General features: G+C 46.9%; 1 protein-coding gene across 2 annotated transcripts in view; it reads left to right on the forward strand.

The window, feature by feature from the left end:
* ttll9 (tubulin tyrosine ligase-like family, member 9) overlaps window positions 1-17,944 on the forward strand; it is a 120,816-nt gene that overhangs the window by 2,515 nt on the left and 100,357 nt on the right. For both annotated transcript variants that reach the window (XM_078236335.1, XM_078236336.1), the window contains exon 3: window positions 2,433-2,525. The gene's annotated coding sequence lies outside the window, so the exon portion shown is untranslated. The remainder of the gene's footprint in view (window positions 1-2,432; window positions 2,526-17,944) is intronic.

Here is a 17,944-nt window from a genome sequence, read left to right on the forward strand (position 1 = left end):
GGTGGGTGGGGGGGGGGGTGGGGTGGGTGGGGGGGGGGGTGGGTGGGGGGGGGGTGGGGTGGGTGGGGGGGGGGGTGGGGGGGGTGGGGGGGTGGGGGGGGTGGGGGGGTGGGGGGGGGTGGGGGGGGGGGGGTGGGGGTGTGGGGGGGTGTGTGGGGGGGGGGGGGGGGGGGTGTGGGGGGGTGTGGGGGGGGGGTGGGGGGGTGGGGGGGGGGTGGGGGGGGGGGGGGTGGGGGGGGGGGGGGGGGTGGGGGTGGGGGGGGGGGGGGTGGGGGGGGGTGGGGGGGGGGGTGGGGGGGGTGGGTGGGTGGGGGGGGGGTGGGGGGGGGGGGGGGGGTGGTGGGGGGGGGGGGTGGGTGGGGGGGGGGGTGGGGGGGGGGGTGGGTGGGGGGGGGGTGGGTGGTGGGGGGGGGGGGGGAGAGAACCATTGCAGGTAAAGGGCACCATGGTGACCCTAGTGACTTACAGGCAGCAGGCAGCCTCAATTCCACTCATCATTGTACAGGAACAAGGAGCTAGCCTTATGGGGCAAGATTGGCTCCAACACATCAGACTGAACTGGCTGAAGATCTTCAGGCTGGGCACCGGAGGACTGTACAGTCATTAATAAGTATCCTGAGGTTTTCCAGAAAGGAAAAATAAGGGGATCCAAAGCTAAGATTTATGCTGACCCTGATGCTACGCCTAAATATTTCTGAGTGAGACCAGTTCCACACTCCTTATTGGAAAAGGTAGCGTCAGAACTGGAACGCCTGGAAAAGCTGGGCATCATAAAACCCGTATAGTTTGCAGAGTGGGCTGTACCTGTTGTTCTTGTCCTTCAACCGGATGGGTCGGTCTGACTTTGTGGAGGCTATAAGCTTACGGTCAATAGAGTTTCTAACCTTAACAGATGCCATGCCCCGGATCAAAGACCTGTATGTTAGGTTAACTGCTATAGAATCATAGAATCATAGAAACCCTACAGTGCAGAAGGAGGCCATTTGGCCCATCGAGTCTGCACCGACCACAATCCCACCCAGGCCCTACCCCCACATATTTATCCGCTAATCCCTCTAACCTACGCATCTCAGGGACAATTTTAACCTGGCCAATCAACCTAACCCGCACATCTTTGGACTGTCATGGTGGTCAAACATTTTCAAAGTTGGACATGAACTATGTGTATCTCCAACTTGAATTGGACGAGCCTTCCTAAAAGTACATAACAATTAATATACACAAAGGCCTACATACAAGTGCACTGAGTTGCCCTCTGGGGTCCTGTCTGCATGTGCCATTTTTCAATGGGTCATGGATAACATACTCTAAGGGTTACCTCAGGTAGTGGCGTACCTGGACGATGTCTTAGACACAGGAACTTCAGAATGCGAACACCTAGCAAATCTAGAAGAGATCTTATGGCAATCTTTGGAGGTCAGGATATGCATGAAAAGGGAAAAATGTGTCTTCCAAAAGAAGTGCCATGGCTATTGGATGGATACAGTAAGAAGTCTAACAACACCAGGTTAAAGTCCAACAGGTTTATTTGGTAGCAAAAACCACTAGCTTTCGGAACTGGCTGTCCCTGGATGGATGGCAAGGGCCTTCACCTGGTGGAAGACAAGGTGAGGGCCATTAAGGAGGCGGCAACTCCAAGAAACCCCATCACACCATGTGATGAAAGTTGCAATTGTGCATTTTTTTATGTTTCAGGAGAACGTTTTAAAGTTCAAGTTTTTTCTACAGGAAGTCGTATGTCTGGAAGGAATACAGCTCATGCTGAGAAGCAGGATAATTACTCATTTCAACCTTGCAAGTGGTTATGTTAATGGCCATTTGTTTACTGAAGTTTCCCTGAGGTTTCAGAGTGGGTTGACTGACAAGGCCATGAGATATTATGGTTTTTGTGCAGTCCTGGATTTATGTGCAGAGAGGAACAGGCTTTTTGGTTATTGGGTTAACTGTGAGTTCTGGTTATTGGAATTAGTGCACTTTCTGGTTATTTGTTAACTGTATATTCTGGTTATTGGGTTAACTGTATGTTTTAGTTTAGGTTTATTTATTAGTGTCACAAGTAGGCTTACATTAACACTACAATGAAGTTACTGTGAAAATCCCCTAGTCATCACATTCTGATGCCTGTTCGGGTACACTGAGGGACAATTTAGCATAGCCAATGCATCTAACCAGCCTGTCTTTGAGACTGTGGGAGGAAACCAGAGCACCTGGACGAAACCCACGCAGACAAGGGGAGAATGTGCAGACTCCGCATAGAGAGTGACCCAAGGCTGGAATTGAACCCGGGTCCCTGGTGCTATGAGGCAGCAGTGTTAACCACTGTGCCACCGTGCTGCCCCAACCGCTATGTCACCTGTTGTATGTTCTGGATATTGGCTTAACTGTACGCTCTGGTTACTGAGGATGTAATAACAATACATTTTTGTTTTAAGGGAGCAGCGCAGTTGCATTCGATTCAAATGTGTGTTGACGAATACTATTCTGGATGTCCTTCGACAGCGACCTGGATGGATAGAGGTCAAAGAGTGAGTCTTTCTTTATCTGTATCTGATGGGAGCAGAGGTTGGTTGCAAGGTCTCAATTTCTTGTATTTCTGAGAAACAAGCTCTAGATGACATTTCCTAAACAGAGAAACCTCATAGCCATAAAATGGCTGTTGTGGGAACTAGTGAAATGTTTGATTGGGGTTGGAGCATGTTCCTCCCATAGTGATCTGCAAGCCAGCGGTCTTACACAGCTGCCGGGCTCTGGATATCTGACTGTCAAAGTCTTAGCAATTTATATAACAAACCATCCATTCTTACAGCGCCTTTAATGAGTTCAGAATGCTGTAAACACTTTCTACAATGAAGTACTTTTTGAGGTGTAGTCACTGTAGTAATGTTGGAAATACTGGCAACTTGAGTGCTGTAAGAAGTTTAACAACACCAGGTTAAAATCCAACAGGTTTATTTGGTAGGACACATGAGGACGGCCTCAACCGGGACCTTGGGTTCATGTCACACTATCTGTAACCCCCACGACTTGCCTGGGCTTTCAAAATCTCACTAACTGCCCTGGCTGAAGACAATATGCATCTCTTTAACCTGTGCATGCCCTCTCTCCATTCACATTGTCTGTACTTTTAAGACTTGCTTACCTGAAAAGACTCGCATTCCAACCATTATTTTGTAAATTGAGTTTGTGTCTTTATATGCCCTGTTTGTGAACAGAACTCCCACTCACCTGATGAAGGAGCAGCGCTCTGAAAGCTTGTGTGGTTTTTGCTACCAAATAAACCTGTTGGACTTTAACCTGGTGTTGTTAAACTTCTTACTGTGTTTACCCCAGTCCAACGCTGGCATCTCCACAACTTGAGTGCTGCCATTGGAAGCTCCTTGTTCCTGCTAGTGCTGCCCGTGGTGACAAGGTCAAGGAAAATGCAGACCATAAAGTCCTCAGTGGCAGGATGGGCAAAGGAAGATCATGTATCGAATAGGCTAAGAAAGCTGCAGCAGGAAGGTGGCCCTGGTGATCGTGGTTCAACACTTCATTGAAAGATGGGCACCAAACTATCAAGATGTTGTGGATAATGGCAGTGCCACAAGGGCCCTACATTAAAGAAAGTCAGGCCAGTTAAGCGCAGTTAGCATCTGCGACAACTGGGTACCCAAATTGCATTCCTCCAAGAGACCCACCTCAGGCCAGTAGACCATTTTAGGCTCCGTAGAGGATGGGGTGGGGGGGGGGGGGGGCGGGGTTGTCAATGCTTTCACTCAACTTTCCACACCAAGACGCGGGCGGGATGACAATCCTCTTCCACAAGTCCTTATCCTTGGTAATAGCCAATGTCATTTCTGACTTAAATGGCCGATACATCATTGTCACGGGTAAATATGAGATGCCAATGTATATGCCCCAAACTGGGACTGTGAAAACTTTTTCTGGTCGTTTTTCGTGTTACTTCCAGAATTGAATTCACATCGGTTGATACTGGGTGGAAATTTCAACTGCTAGTTGAATCCTGCCCTGGACCGCTCCTCCCCCAGCACCTTCCAAGTCGGCAGAAATTGTTAAATAATTTCTCACGGAATATGTGGTATCAGACCCATGGAGTTTCTTAACCCACCTAGTAGGGAATTTTTTTTTTTCACCTGTCCACCGAACATATTCACGTAAATAATAGGTTGCTCCCAGCTGTGCACTGATGCTCCTATGAAACCATTGTAATCTCAGACCGTGCTCCCTTGATAATGGACTTGGTAGTGAGGAGGAGGGTGGGTTCCCGTGCCTTGGCGATTTAATACTTGTCTGCTCTCTGATTATGACTTTGTTAGATTTTTGTTGACCCAGATTAATGATTTCTTAGAGTTAAATGATGCTCCGGAAGTCTCGGCAGCTACCTTATGGGAGACATAGAAGGCTTATTTAAGGGGCCAGATCATATCTTATTCAGTGCATGAGGCGAGACAGAGAGGTGGGAGGTTATCGGAATTGCTGGGGCATATCGCCCAAGTTGATGCTGCGTACGCTGCGGGCCCGTCCCCAGAGGTATAAAAGGAACGTTTACTACTACAGACGGAGTTTGAGACCTTCTCCTCATGTCAAATAGAAGAGATGCTGTTCAAATCTAAGTATACACACTATGAGCATGGGGACAAGGCAAGCAAGCTACTAGCTCATCAGCTGCATCAATTCTCCACCAAATGTCTAATACCACAAAGGCAGACTCCGAATGGGGCTCTATTGATCCACAACGAATTAATGAACTGTTTAGAGACTTTTACTCAACCCTCTATAGCTCAGATTGCCAATGAGGTGGACTTTCAGGAGTTCTTTGGGCACTGGAGAAACCAATCGGCGTTGAAGAAATTGTTAGGGCAGCCAAAACTATGCCGAGTGGGAAATGTCCGGGACCAGATGGGTACCCCATCGAATTCTACAAAATATTTATGGATAAGTTGGCTCCCCTGCTACTGCGTATGATCAATGAATCATATGAGAACCGCTCTCTCCCATAGACTTTGAGGCAAGCGACAATTTCTTTTATCCTTAAAAAGGATAAGGACCAGCAAATCTTCAGCTCCGATAGACCGATATAATTGCTGAATGTGGGTCTCAAACTGATCTTTAAGATTCTAGCCATTCGCTTGGAGGGCATTCTGCCCTTTTATTATGTCGCCTGACTAGACTGGGTTCATTAAAAATAGACATATGTACTTGAATATTCGGCAGCTGTTTAACGGTTATGTATGCGCCTGCCACCTCCAAGCTACCAGAGATGTTGATCTTGCTGGACGCTGAAAAAGTGTTTGATCGGGTGGAATGGGATTATTTATTTGCATTCAGAATGTGCATTCAGCCTTTTTCCCTTTGTCCTGAGGCACTAGGCAAGGATGCCCCCTCTCCCCCCTGTTATTTGCCATTGCTATTGAACCTCATGCTGTGACTTTTTGCAAAAACAATCGAGTGGTGGAGATTGGTCTGGAGGGAATCGAGCGGAGAGTATTGCTGTATGCGGGCGACCTACTATCGTATGTCGGCCACCTGCCCAACTCGATTTCCAAAGTCTTATCTATACTAGAGAGGTTTGGCCATATTTCAGGATACAAGCTGAACTTGAATAAGAGTGAGCTGCTTCCTTTGAATGCAGCAGCTCATAGCCTCCCGCTCCACACCCTGCCTTTCAAGATTGTCAATAGGCAGTTTTCTTACCTGGGAGTGCAAATGACTAGCAAATTTATAGAACATAGAAAAAATACAGCACAAACAGGCCCTTCGGCCCACAAGTTGCGCCGGTCATGTCCCTACCTACCTAGGCTTATATATAGGCTTACCTATAACCCTCAATCCTATTAAGTCCCATGTACTCATCCAGAAGTCTCTTAAAAGACCCTATCGAGTTTGCCTCCACCACCACTGACGGCAGCCGATTCCACTCACCCACCACCCTCTGAGTGAAAAACTTACCCCTGTCCAAAGATGTGCGGGTTAGGTTGATTGGCCATGCTAAAAATTGCCCTTAGTGTCCTGAGATGCGTAGGTTAGAGGGATTAGTGGGTAAAATATGTAGGAATATGGGGGTAGGGCCTGGGTGGGATTGTGGTTGGTGCAGACTCGATGGGCCGAATGGCCTCTCTCTGTACTGTAGGGTTTCTATGATTTCTATGATCTCCTCTGTACCTACTCCCCAGCACCTTAAACCTGTGTCCTCTCATAGCAGCCATTTCAGCCCTGGGAAAAAGCCTCCGAGAATCCACCCGATCTATACCTCAACATCTTGTACACCTCTATCAGGTCACCTCTCATCCTTCGTCTCTCCAAGGAGAAAAGACCGAGCTCCCTCAGCCTATCCTCATAAGGCATGCCAACCAATCCAGGCAACATCCTTGTAAATTTTCTCTGCACCCTTTCAATCTTTTCCACATCCTTCCTGTAATGAGGCGACCAGAACTGAGCACAGTACTCCAAGTGGGGTCTGACGAGGGTCTTATAAAGCTACATCATTATCTCCCGACTCCTAAACTCAATCCCTCGATTGATGAAGGCCAGCACACCATACGCCTTCTTAACCACCCCCTCTACCTGCGAAGCCGATTTAAGAGTCCTTTGGACCCGGACCCCAAGGTCCTTCTGATCCTCTACACTGCTAAGAGTCTTACCCTTGATATTATCTTCCTTCATCCCATTTGACCTGCCAAAATGGACCACTACACACTTATCCGGGTTGAAGTCCATCTGCCACTTCTCCGCCCAGTCTTGCATCCTATCCATGTCACGCTGCAGCTTCTGACATCCCTCCAAACTATCCACAACACCATCAACCTTTGTGTCGTCGGCAAACTTACCAACCCATCCCTCCACTTCCTCATCCAGGTCATTTATGAAAATGACAAACATCAAGGGTCCCAGAACAGATCCCTGGGACACTCCACTGGTGACCGACCTCCGTTCAGAAAAAGACCCATCTACAACCACTCTCTGCCTTCTGCAGGCAAGCCAGTTCTGGATCCACAAGGCAACAGCCCCTTGAATCCCATGCCCTCTCACTATCTTGAGAAGTCTTGCATGGGGGACCTTATCGAACGCCTTGCTGAAGTCCATGTAAACCACATCTACCGCTTTTCCTTCTTCAATGTGTTTAGTCACATTTTCAAAGAACTCCACCAGGCTCGTAAGACACGATTTGCCTTTGACAAAGCTGTGCTGACTACTTTTGAGCATATTAAACTTCTCTAAATGTTCATAAATCCTGTCCCTCAGGATCTTCTCCATCAACTTACCAACGACTGAGGTTAGACTCACCAGTCGGTAATTTCCTGGGCTGTCCCTATTCCCTTTCTAGTGGGCTCTTTGGAGCTAACTTTGCTCCATTCATCGGGGGGACGGAACAGGACCTCAAATGTTGGTCCATCCTCTTGTTATCGTTCGTGGGCCGTCTCAATGCGGTGAAGGTGAACATATCACCTAAGTTTTTATATCTCTTTCAGTGCATCCCGGTGTTCATCCCCAAATCCTTTTTTCACAGACTTGATTGACTCATTTCAGGCTTTGTCTGGAATAGGAAAAACCCAAGAATGCGGAGGACAGTCTTGCAAAGTCCTAAACGGGAGGGGGGGGGGGGGGTATGGGATTGCCCAATTTTCTATTTTATTGTTGGGCAGCCAATATGAGAGCAGTAGTGTGTTGGGCGCAGAGAGAGAGAGGCAACAGGAAGTTCCTTATAAAAGCAAATTACTGCGGATGCTGGAAACAGGAGGTTCCTTGTTGGCTGCAGTTAGAACCCTCCTCCTGTGCTCCGTCTTCCCTGGCTGCCTTGATATGTTCCCCGGTAAATTTTCCTCCCTCCCAGTATACTAGGAGTGCACTTGTCAAGTCAACTCTTAGAATTTGGACGCAATTTAGTCGCCACTTTGGGTTTCAGGCCTGGTCACTGGCCTCCCCAGTATCGGCTAACCATTTTTTTCCTGCGTCTGCTTTGGATGGTGCCTTCAACATATGGGTCAAGCACATGATCAGAACATTTTGGGACTTGTATGTGGACAGCGTGTTTGCATCATTCCAGCAGCTGGTGGATAAGTTTGCTTTATCTGAAACGCACATTTTTAGATATTTGCAAATTCGAGACTTTGTGCGTAGGGCCAACCCCCAATTTCCAATGCTCCCACCTCGTGCTCCCATTGGCATCTTCTTAGTGTCTTCTATTACTATGCGTGGTATCATTTCTGTTCTTTATCCTCAAATTCTATCCCAACAAAACTCTATCAGTGGTTAAATCTTTCTGGGAACGAGATCTGGGGGAGGAGTTCTCGGAGGAGGATTGGAACATGGTGCTGCATCGAGTACACTCCTCCTCAATATGTGCCAAGATACAATGTAAACTCCTGCACAGAGCATATCTCGCCAGGGTTAGATTCTCTAGAATGTACCCAGGCACAAACCCCATTTATGAACAGTGCCGGCAAGCTTCCGCCACCCTCTTACATATGTTCTGGAGTTGCCCATCACTGTATAACTACTGGACATCGATATTGAGATGATTGCAGCAACGCTAGATCGGGACAATCCCCCCCCAGGCTGCCCTGTTTGGAGTCGTGCCTTTAAATCCGCTGCTGCAGAAATTCCAAGCAGATTTTGTGGCTTTCACTACATTCCTGGCAAGACGACTAATCTTGTTTAGGTGGAAATCAGGTGCACCCCCGATGCAGTCACAGTGGGTGAAGAGGTGGTAGATACCATTAAGCTAGAGAAGATGAGATGCACGCTACATGGGTCCACTGCTAGGTTCTATAAGATCTGGCAACCACTTATAGCGCATGTTGGGACACTGCAGTTGGAGCCGGGTGAGTAGATAGCTGATGGCCCCAGGACCCCGGGTGTTCCTGCAGAATTTCCACCCCCACTCCCGATTGGTGGACCAGGCCCTGGCCCTTTACCTGAGTACACCCACCCACCCTGCTGAGTTGTGGGGACCAACACAAGAACTTTTCTCTTTCTCTCACTCTATTTCTTCTCTCTCCTTCGCTGTCGCTCTTCTCTCTTTCTCTATTTCTTTTCTCCGCTCTCTAGTTTATAGCCTGGGCTGTTTGGGCACTCAGTTGGTTCTCCAGCAGTGTTCCTTTGTCTTTTTGTTTTTATATTATCACCGTCATTGCTGGTGCAATTCGACGGGACTTGGGCAGGATGGGTGCCGGGGGTACCAGGGGCTTGTCCCCTGGCCACGGGGAGCCCTGTGCCCAGTTGCATTGGAATGTACACGGCAGCACTGTGTGGATCTGTATCTGTTTGTTTGCTATGTAAAATATGAGTACATTTTCAATAAACATATCAAAAAAAAAAGAAAGTCACGCACAGGCTTCTCCCAGCTACCTTTGCCAAGTCCTATGACAATGGAGAATTGGCGAAGGAGACAATGATGTGAAATTGGGAGTTCCTAGTGAAGAATCTGCATCCAGTTGTCAAGTGCAGGAAAGTATTTGGACACCTTTGGGCAGTGAATGAGAATTCCCCTTCAGAATACCCTCTGCTCATCCCAAATGGGGAGAGGCCTAGAAAAAGGGGCCTAGAGTAGGCAGTGTCACTTTCTCCCAGCTGGAAAACAACACCCTGTGGGATCACCATCTTTGTGGTGAAAGAAAACACAAATTCTGCACTCAAATGTCCCACTACCTCGTGGGACATTCTCCCCATATTCCCAAAGAACTGTGGGTCAGGAATTGGCCCCCATGACAGAAACCCACCACCCTGAGTAGATGTCATCCTTGAATCAAGGATCAGCTGACATATGGAATGCTGCAGCCAGTTTGTGCACAACAAGATCTCACAACCAGCAAAGATACGATTTTTTTTAGCATTTGCTGAGGGATAATAATTGTAAAAAGTTTAACAACACCAGGTTAAAGTCCAACAGGTTTATTTGGTAGCAAAAGCCACACAAGCTTTCGGAGCCTTAAGCCCCTTCTTCAGGTGAGTGGGAATTCTGTTCACAAACAGGTTATATAAAGACACAGACTCAATTTACATGAATAATGGTTGGAATGCGAATACTTACAGCTAATCAAGTCTTTAAGATAAAGACTTGATTAGCTGTAAGTATTCGCATTCCAACCATTATCCTGTAAATTGAGTTTGTGTCTTTATATGCTCTGTTTGTGAACAGAATTCCCACTCACCTGAAGAAGGGGCTTAAGGCTCTGAAAGCTAGTGGCTTTTGCTACCAAATAAACCTGTTGGACTTTAACCTGGTGTTGTTAAACTTCTTACTGTGTTTACCCCAGTCCAACGCCGGCATCTCCACATCATGGATAATAATTGGCCAGGGCATTGGGGAGAACCCCCCTGTTCTTCCTTGTCGGGGATTGAGGCCAGAAGGGCCTTGGTTTAACAACACATCAGATGACAATCCAGTCCTGAGAGAGAACTGCAATGTCAGCCTGGAATGGGTGCTGAAGTCTCTGAAGTGGGGCTTAAACCGACAAACTTCTCATTCAGATGAGAGTGCAACTTACTGAGCCACAGTTGACATACTTGCTGCTGGTGTGAACTTTGGGCATAAATGTTTGGGAAAGGTATGTTCTTACTGTTGTAGCCTCCCTATGGACAGATCAAAATCAGAATTGCTGCAGGGTAATCTGTGATTAGTTTTTATTCATTTACGGGATATGGATGTCGCTGGCTGGGCCAGTATTTGTTGCCCAACCCGTTGCCCTTCAGAATGTGTTGGTGAACTGCCTTTTTTAAACTACTGGAGTCTCTGAAGCGTAGGTACACCCACAGTGCTGTTAGGGAGGGAGTTCCAGGATTTTGACCCAGCAACAGTGAAAGAACAGTGATACTGGGGGAGATTTTGAGCCTGCACTCTCCATCTGCGGGGATGATGGTGCAGGCTGAAAATCCAGAGAGCACAATTTGCACCAGCGAGTTTCCGACTTCCGATCTTCCCAGCACTTCGCCGGTGGAATGGCGTGAAACATGCTGCGGGACTGCATGTCATTAGTGAACACTCTGTCCGGATATTGAACCTACATATGCTGGCGTCATTTACAACAGGTCTACAGAAGCGTGAACCTGGCACCTTCACCTCCGAGAGGAGTTTTGAAGGTGAGCACTCAGGCAGCCAGCACCTTCCATGGAATGCACTGCTCGGGGGGCACTGGAGAGGACTTGGGAAACGTGGATCGTGTTATGAAGGGGGAATTGATCTCCTCTCTGAGAACTAACACTTAACCACTCAAAGAGGAGTACCACCCTTCATAATCTGTGTGAGAAATAGTAATATCTGCGCTTCAACATTTAAATCAAAATAACTACCTGAGACACTCTGTAAAAGCAACAAGTATCACTTTATTTATCTAACTAACAGTGAACAGGTTAACTAAATGATTAACAAGCCAAATAAAACACTATTCTAATGGAATGTTGTTTTGCTAAATCCACTTCCCACTTAGTAAAAAAGTAGAATCTTTAGTCATTCTCAAAATTTCAACCAGGTTTGTCGTCTTCCGGAATCTTCTGTCTTCTTTGCTGATTTCTTCTGTCTACACTATCGAGCCGAGTCTTTGTTTTAAGACATAAATGCAGCTGTTATGCTGGCAGAGACAGATGCTGGCTGTGTGTCTCTCTCAAGCTGTGAGCTATGGCAAAGGTGTGGTGAACCATTGATGGTTACCACTATGGGTACTGAACCATAGATGGTTAGCACTATGGGTATTTGTATATATGTTACTGTTGTCACTGTTGGGGTTAGGGTTGGGATGTGCTACCTGTTGGTATTGTTCTGTGGTACACTCCGGTTGGCTCCGCCTACCTGTAGGAGTATAAAGGTCACTGCACTGCCTGGTGACCCTTTAGTCTGGGATTGTATTGTTAAGCAGTATGCTCCATTCTTGTTACTAATAAAAGCCTTTATTTCCCGGGTACGATCCAATCTCCCGAGTGAATTAATCGCGCATCAAGAGGCGGTTGCTGTCTGGTTTTCTGGAGCTGGACACTGGCTGTTATACCCCTGATGGCATACCAAAATCCCCACAATAGGATTGGTTTACTGGTTCCCAAAACATCAAATTCAAATCTGATAGGCTGCAATTATTCAAATGCCTAGTTTAAACTGATTGGTTAAAACTTCAGAAACAACCTGTTGTCTTGGCAGCACTACTGTCTAGGCTAGCAATACAACGTTTCACTCTCTGCTCTCTGTGTACTGCATTTGCACCTGCATCTCTTTTAACTCTCTAAGCATAGCAAAAAAACACTTTTATAAGAGAACCATGAAATTTTACAACTCTTAGCATTTTACAATTTTAAAAATAATTTTACAAACACTAACTTCACAACAATAGGTTCAACTCGGGCAAGTGTGGGGGGGTCCCAGAATCATCAGTTCGGGGGGAGTGGTTGGGAGGGTCACTTACAGGCCTCCTCAACCCTTCATATCGGGTTGTCCCTTGCTCTAAATGGGTTGTGAAGGCTGGTATGAAGGCAGTGCTTCCCGTATCCTCCTTCAAGTTCATATTGCGAGTGGTGCCCTTCCTTAGTGGAGGTTGGCAAGAGGGTGGGAGAGACATAGCGCTGCCATTCTTACACTCAGTAAGAGTTTTAACAACACCAGGTTAAAGTCCAACAGGTTTATTTAATGGTATTTGCTACCAAATAAACCTGTTGGACTTTAACCTGGTGTTGTTAAAACTCTTACTGTGTTTACCCCAGTCCAACGTCGGCATCTCCACATCATTCTCACACTCCACAGGGATGACGCACTAGGTGGGTGTGGTGATACCCCCAAGCTTGGTGACATGAACAGACAGGGTGGAGACTCTGTGGGTGAACGAAGTGCAATTTATTGACAAACAGCCAGAACAAAATGGTGACTTTACTTCGGTAGTGCCTCAATTCACCCATGCCCACTAAGTGCCTACCGTTCCTTAATCTTCAGTGCATTACAGGGGACACAGAGGAAACATTGTTTACTCACTTGAGACTTGAGGAATGACAGCACATTTGCGAGGATTCTTGAATTTCTCTGCTGCCTCTACGTCCCCAGCAGCACAAATACGCTCTTCCATGTCCCTGGTCAGCTCAAGGGCGCGCTCCTCGAAACATGTAAGGGTGCAGAACTCGGGCGTGACTCATGCTGGCTGTGCCTGCTGACACCAGTGTGCTCAATTTGTCCTGCAATGACCTAGGTAGGGAGCAAGTAGATGGGAAAGTGGACATTTAAGATGGGGTGTGACAGGTGTGGGGCTTGGGTGGGAGCTGGATTGTCAGGAGCAGAGCAGCTACTGGGGGAACATGATGATTGTTGGGATAGGAGGGAACCTGGTCCCTGGTGTTGGCAGAGGCCAAGGTGACTGAGTGAGAGAAAGGGTGGGGGGTGCAAGAGGGTCCAGTGGGAGACTGGGGGTGGTTCATTTACTCTGGCTGAGCAAAGAAGATCATTCATCTTCTTCCGACACTGCTGCCCTGTCCTTTTCTACTCACCTGAAGAAGGGGCTTGGAGCTCCGAAAGCTTGTGTGGCTTTTGTTACCAAATAAACCTGTTGGACTTTAACCTGGTGTTTTTAAACTTCTTACTACTTTTCTGTAGTAAGCAGTCTCACAATACCAGGTTAAAGTCCAACAGATTTATTTGGTATCACGAGCTTTCAGAGCGCTGCTCCTTCATCAGGTGAATGGCTAGCACACACTAAGGAGTACTAAGGGGAGGCTCCCACTCACCTGATGAAGGAGCAACGCTCTGAAAGCTGGTGATAACAAATAAACCTGTTGGACTTTAACCTGGTATTGTGAGACTTCTTACTGTGCCCATCCCAGTCCAACATCATGGCTTTTCTGTAGTGCACTTGCTCTCACTGGGACTGCCACTGCATCCAGGCAGAGGTGATCACCCTTGCTTCAGAAGATGGAAGGCCATCTTCTGAAGCAAGGGTATAGGGTTTCCCGGCTCCACCGTCAATCATGTGGTGAGAGTTCCCTCTGTAAAGCACGGTGCTGCCTCCTTGGCTGCCGTCCCCTGCAGTCATTGTGGAACAAGTGGTAGGAGTGCTGGGGAGCCGTTTATATGGGGCTCACCAGTGCTTGCAGATGTTAGGTCATTACACAGCAGGCAAATCATTGAGAACACACCACTGGAGTGGCGTGAAACTCATGGGGACAGAAATTAATGCTTATGAACCGTAAGATTCGGCCCAAAAACACGCCGGCGACATTGGTGCAAAGCATTCCGTTTTTTTGCACCGGCTTCAACACTGTCATTTTTGTCAGGGTGGTGAGTGGCTTGGAGGGTGAAGTCGGTAAATATACCTCTTGAGGCTGGTATGAGTCAAAATACAGTCAGGCTTTATTCTCACAAGCTTGAGGGAGAACCTGACCCCTTGAAAACAGAAGCCAAAGTTCTCTCTGAACACAAGAAGCGTGGACCTTCATACATCAGGGTTCCCAATACAAGTCATGAAGCAAAGTCCAGTTAACAGTCCTTGATCATAAATTATAGTTCCTTTAACAGCTTCTGATAGTCTCTGGATCATGGTTAGAGACCATCTGGTATCCTTGGGTCATAAAGCACAATTCTCCTGGTCGTTGCAGTCAAGGTGCCACCTCTGGTCCCCTGCTCTCCCCGCAGCCTTTCCTTTGAAGTGACTGTGTGCGATTGCAGCTGTCCCAGCGGGAGTCCTCCTTCAAACAGCCATTCTCGCACTCTACCATTTGATAGCTGCTTCCTTTGTTTAAATCATACACAAGCCTACGGAAAAAGTAAGACTTACAACCCTACATCTACATTTAACTGTCTGTTTTATCAGAATGATATAAACAAGCAAGGGAACCATGAACAAATGGCTTATACTACTAAAAGTTAAAGATGAAAGACATGAACAAATGGCTTATCCTACTACCAGGAGCAATATAAACAAAGGGGAGACTAGCCATAAGGAAGGGTTATGTTTGTGATACATTCCAGGTACAAAGTTCAACCTTTTAGGTACAAAATACATTGAGTACAAAAAAAACATTAACCCTTTCCCTTCTTCAGAGGGGAATCTCCAGGTGGTGGTGTTCCCAGATATCCGCTGCCTGTTGTCCTTCCATGTGGGAGTGGTTGTCGGTTTGGAAGGTATTGCCTAAGGAACCTTGGTGAACCCCTACAGTGCATCTTGTAGATGGTACACACGGCTGTTACTGGGCATCAGTGGAGGGATTGAATCTTCCTTTGTGCCAGGTATGACTCCCACCGGCTGAGACCTTTCCCCCGATTCCATTTGACTCATGTTCCTTGATACCATACTCGGTCAAATGCTGCATCGATGTCAAGGGCAGTCACTCTCACCCCATCTCTGGAATTCAGCTCTTTTGTCCATGTTTGAACCAAGGCTATCATGAGGTCACGAGCTGAGAGACCCTGGCAAAACACAAACTGAGCATTCGTGAGGTTATTGCTGTAAAAGTACCATTTGACAGCGCCTTTGATGACCCCTTTCATCACTTTACTGATGATCAAGAGTTGACTGATGGGGCAGTAATTGGCCAGTTTGAAATTGTCTTGTTTCTTGTGTACAGGATATACCTGGGCAAGTTTCCACATTGCCAGATAGATGCAAGTGTTGTAGCTGTACTGGAGCAGCTTGGCTAGGGGCACGGCAAGTCTTCAGTACTATTACTGGAATGTTGTCAGGGCCCATTGCCTTTGCAGTACCCAGTGCTTTCTACCATTTCTTGATTTCATGTGGAGTTTAAATTTAGTAAAACATTTGGAATTAAAAGTCAAGTGATGATTATAGAACCATACAGCTCAGAAATTACAGCTCAGAAACAGGCCTTTTGGCCCTTCTTGTCTGTGCCGAACCATTTTGTGCCTCGTCCCACTGACCTGCACTTGGACCATATCCCTCCACACCCCTCTCATCCATGAACCCGTCCAAGTTTTTCTTAAATGTTAAAAGTGACCCCGCATTTACCACTTTATCTGGCAGCTCATTCCACACTCCCACCACTCTCTGCGTGAAGAAGCCCCCCCTAATATTCCCTTTAAACTTTTCTCCTTTCACCCTTAACCCGTGCCCTCTGGTTTTTTTCTCCCCGAGCCTCAGCGGAAAAAGCCTGCTTGCATTCACTCTATCTATACCCATCAAAATCTTATACACCTCTATCAAATCTCCCCTCAATCTTCTACGCTCCAGGGAATAAAGTCCCAACCTATTCAATCTCTCTCTGTAACTCAGCTTCTCAAGTCCCGGCAACATCCTTGTGAACCTTCTCTGCACTCTTTCAATCTTATTTACATCCTTCCTGTAACTAGGTGACCAAAACTGTACACAATACTCCAAATTCGGCCTCACCAATGCCTTATATAACCTTACCATAACACTCCAACTTTTATACTCGATACTCCGATTTATAAAGGCCAATGTACCAAAGGCACTCTTTACGACCCTATCCACCTGTGACGTCACTTTTAGGGAATTCTGTACCTGTATTCCCAGATCCCTCTGTTCAACTGCACTCTTCAGAGTCCTACCATTTACCCTGTACGTTCTTTTTTGGTTTGTCCTTCCAAAGTGCAATATCTCACACTTGTCTGCGTTAAATTCCATTTGCCATTTTTCAGCCCATTTTTCTAGTTGGTCCAAATCCCTCTGCAAGCTTTGAAAACCTTCCTCACTGTCCACTACACCTCCAATCTTTGTATCATCAGCAAACTTGCTGATCCACTTTACCACATTATCATCCAGATCATTGATATAGATGACAAACAACAATGGACCCAACACCGATCCCTGCAGCACACGACTAGTCACAGGCCTCCACTCAGAGAAGCAATCCTCCACAACCACTCTCTGGCTCCTTCCATTGAGCCAGTGTCTTATCCAATTTACTACCTCCCCATGTATACCTAGCGACTGAACCTTCCTAACTAACCTCCCATGAGGGACCTTGTCAAAGGCCTTGCTGAAATCCAGGTAGACAACATCCACCGCCTTCCCTTCATCCACTTTCCTGGTAACCTCCTCGAAAAACTCTAATAGATTGGTCAAACATGACCTACCACGCACAAAGCCATGTTGACTCTCCCTAATAAGTCCCTGTCTATCCAAATATTTGTAGATCCTATCCTTTATCACACCTTCCAATAACTTGCCCACCACCGACGTCAAACTTACTGGCCGATAATTTCCCGGATTTCTTTTGGAACCTTTTTTAAACAACGGAACAACATGAGCCACCCTCCAATCATCCGGCACCTCCCCCGTGAATACTGACATTTTAAATATGTCTGCCAGGGCCCCTGCAAGTTCAACACTAGCTTCCCTCAAGGTCCGTGGGAATACCCTGTCCGGTCCTGGGGATTTATCCACTCTGATTTGCCTCAAGACAGCGAGCACCTCCTCCCCTTTAATCTGTAAAGGTTCCATGGCCTCCCTACCAGTTTGCCCTATTTCCGTAGACTCCATGCCCGTTTCCTCAGTAAATACGGATGCAAAAAAACCATTTAGCATCTCCCCCATCTCTTTTGGTTCCATACACAGTCTACCACTCTGGTCTTCAAGAGGACCAATTTTATCCCTCACTATCCTTTTGCTCCTAACATACCTATAGAAGCTCTTTGGATTTTCCTTCACTCTGTCTGCCAAAGCAACCTCATGTCTTCTTTTAGCCCTCCTGATTTCCCTCTTAAGTAGCTTCTTGCACTTTTTATACTCCTCGAGCATCTGATGTGTTCCTTGCTGCCTGTACATTTCATACAACTCTCTCTTCCTCTTAATCAGTGTTACAATCTCCCTCGAGAACCAAGGTTCCTTATTCCTATTTACTTTGCCTTTAATCCTGACAGGAACATACAAACTCTGCACTCTCAAAATTTCTCCTTTGAAGGCCTCCCACTTTCCATTTACATCCTTACCAGAGAACAGCCTGTGCCAATCCACACTTCCCAGATCCCTTCTCATTTCATCAAATTTGGCCTTTTTCCAGTTCA

This window comes from Mustelus asterias, chromosome 20 (assembly GCF_964213995.1).
Source record: "Mustelus asterias chromosome 20, sMusAst1.hap1.1, whole genome shotgun sequence".
Taxonomy (NCBI): domain Eukaryota; kingdom Metazoa; phylum Chordata; class Chondrichthyes; order Carcharhiniformes; family Triakidae; genus Mustelus; species Mustelus asterias.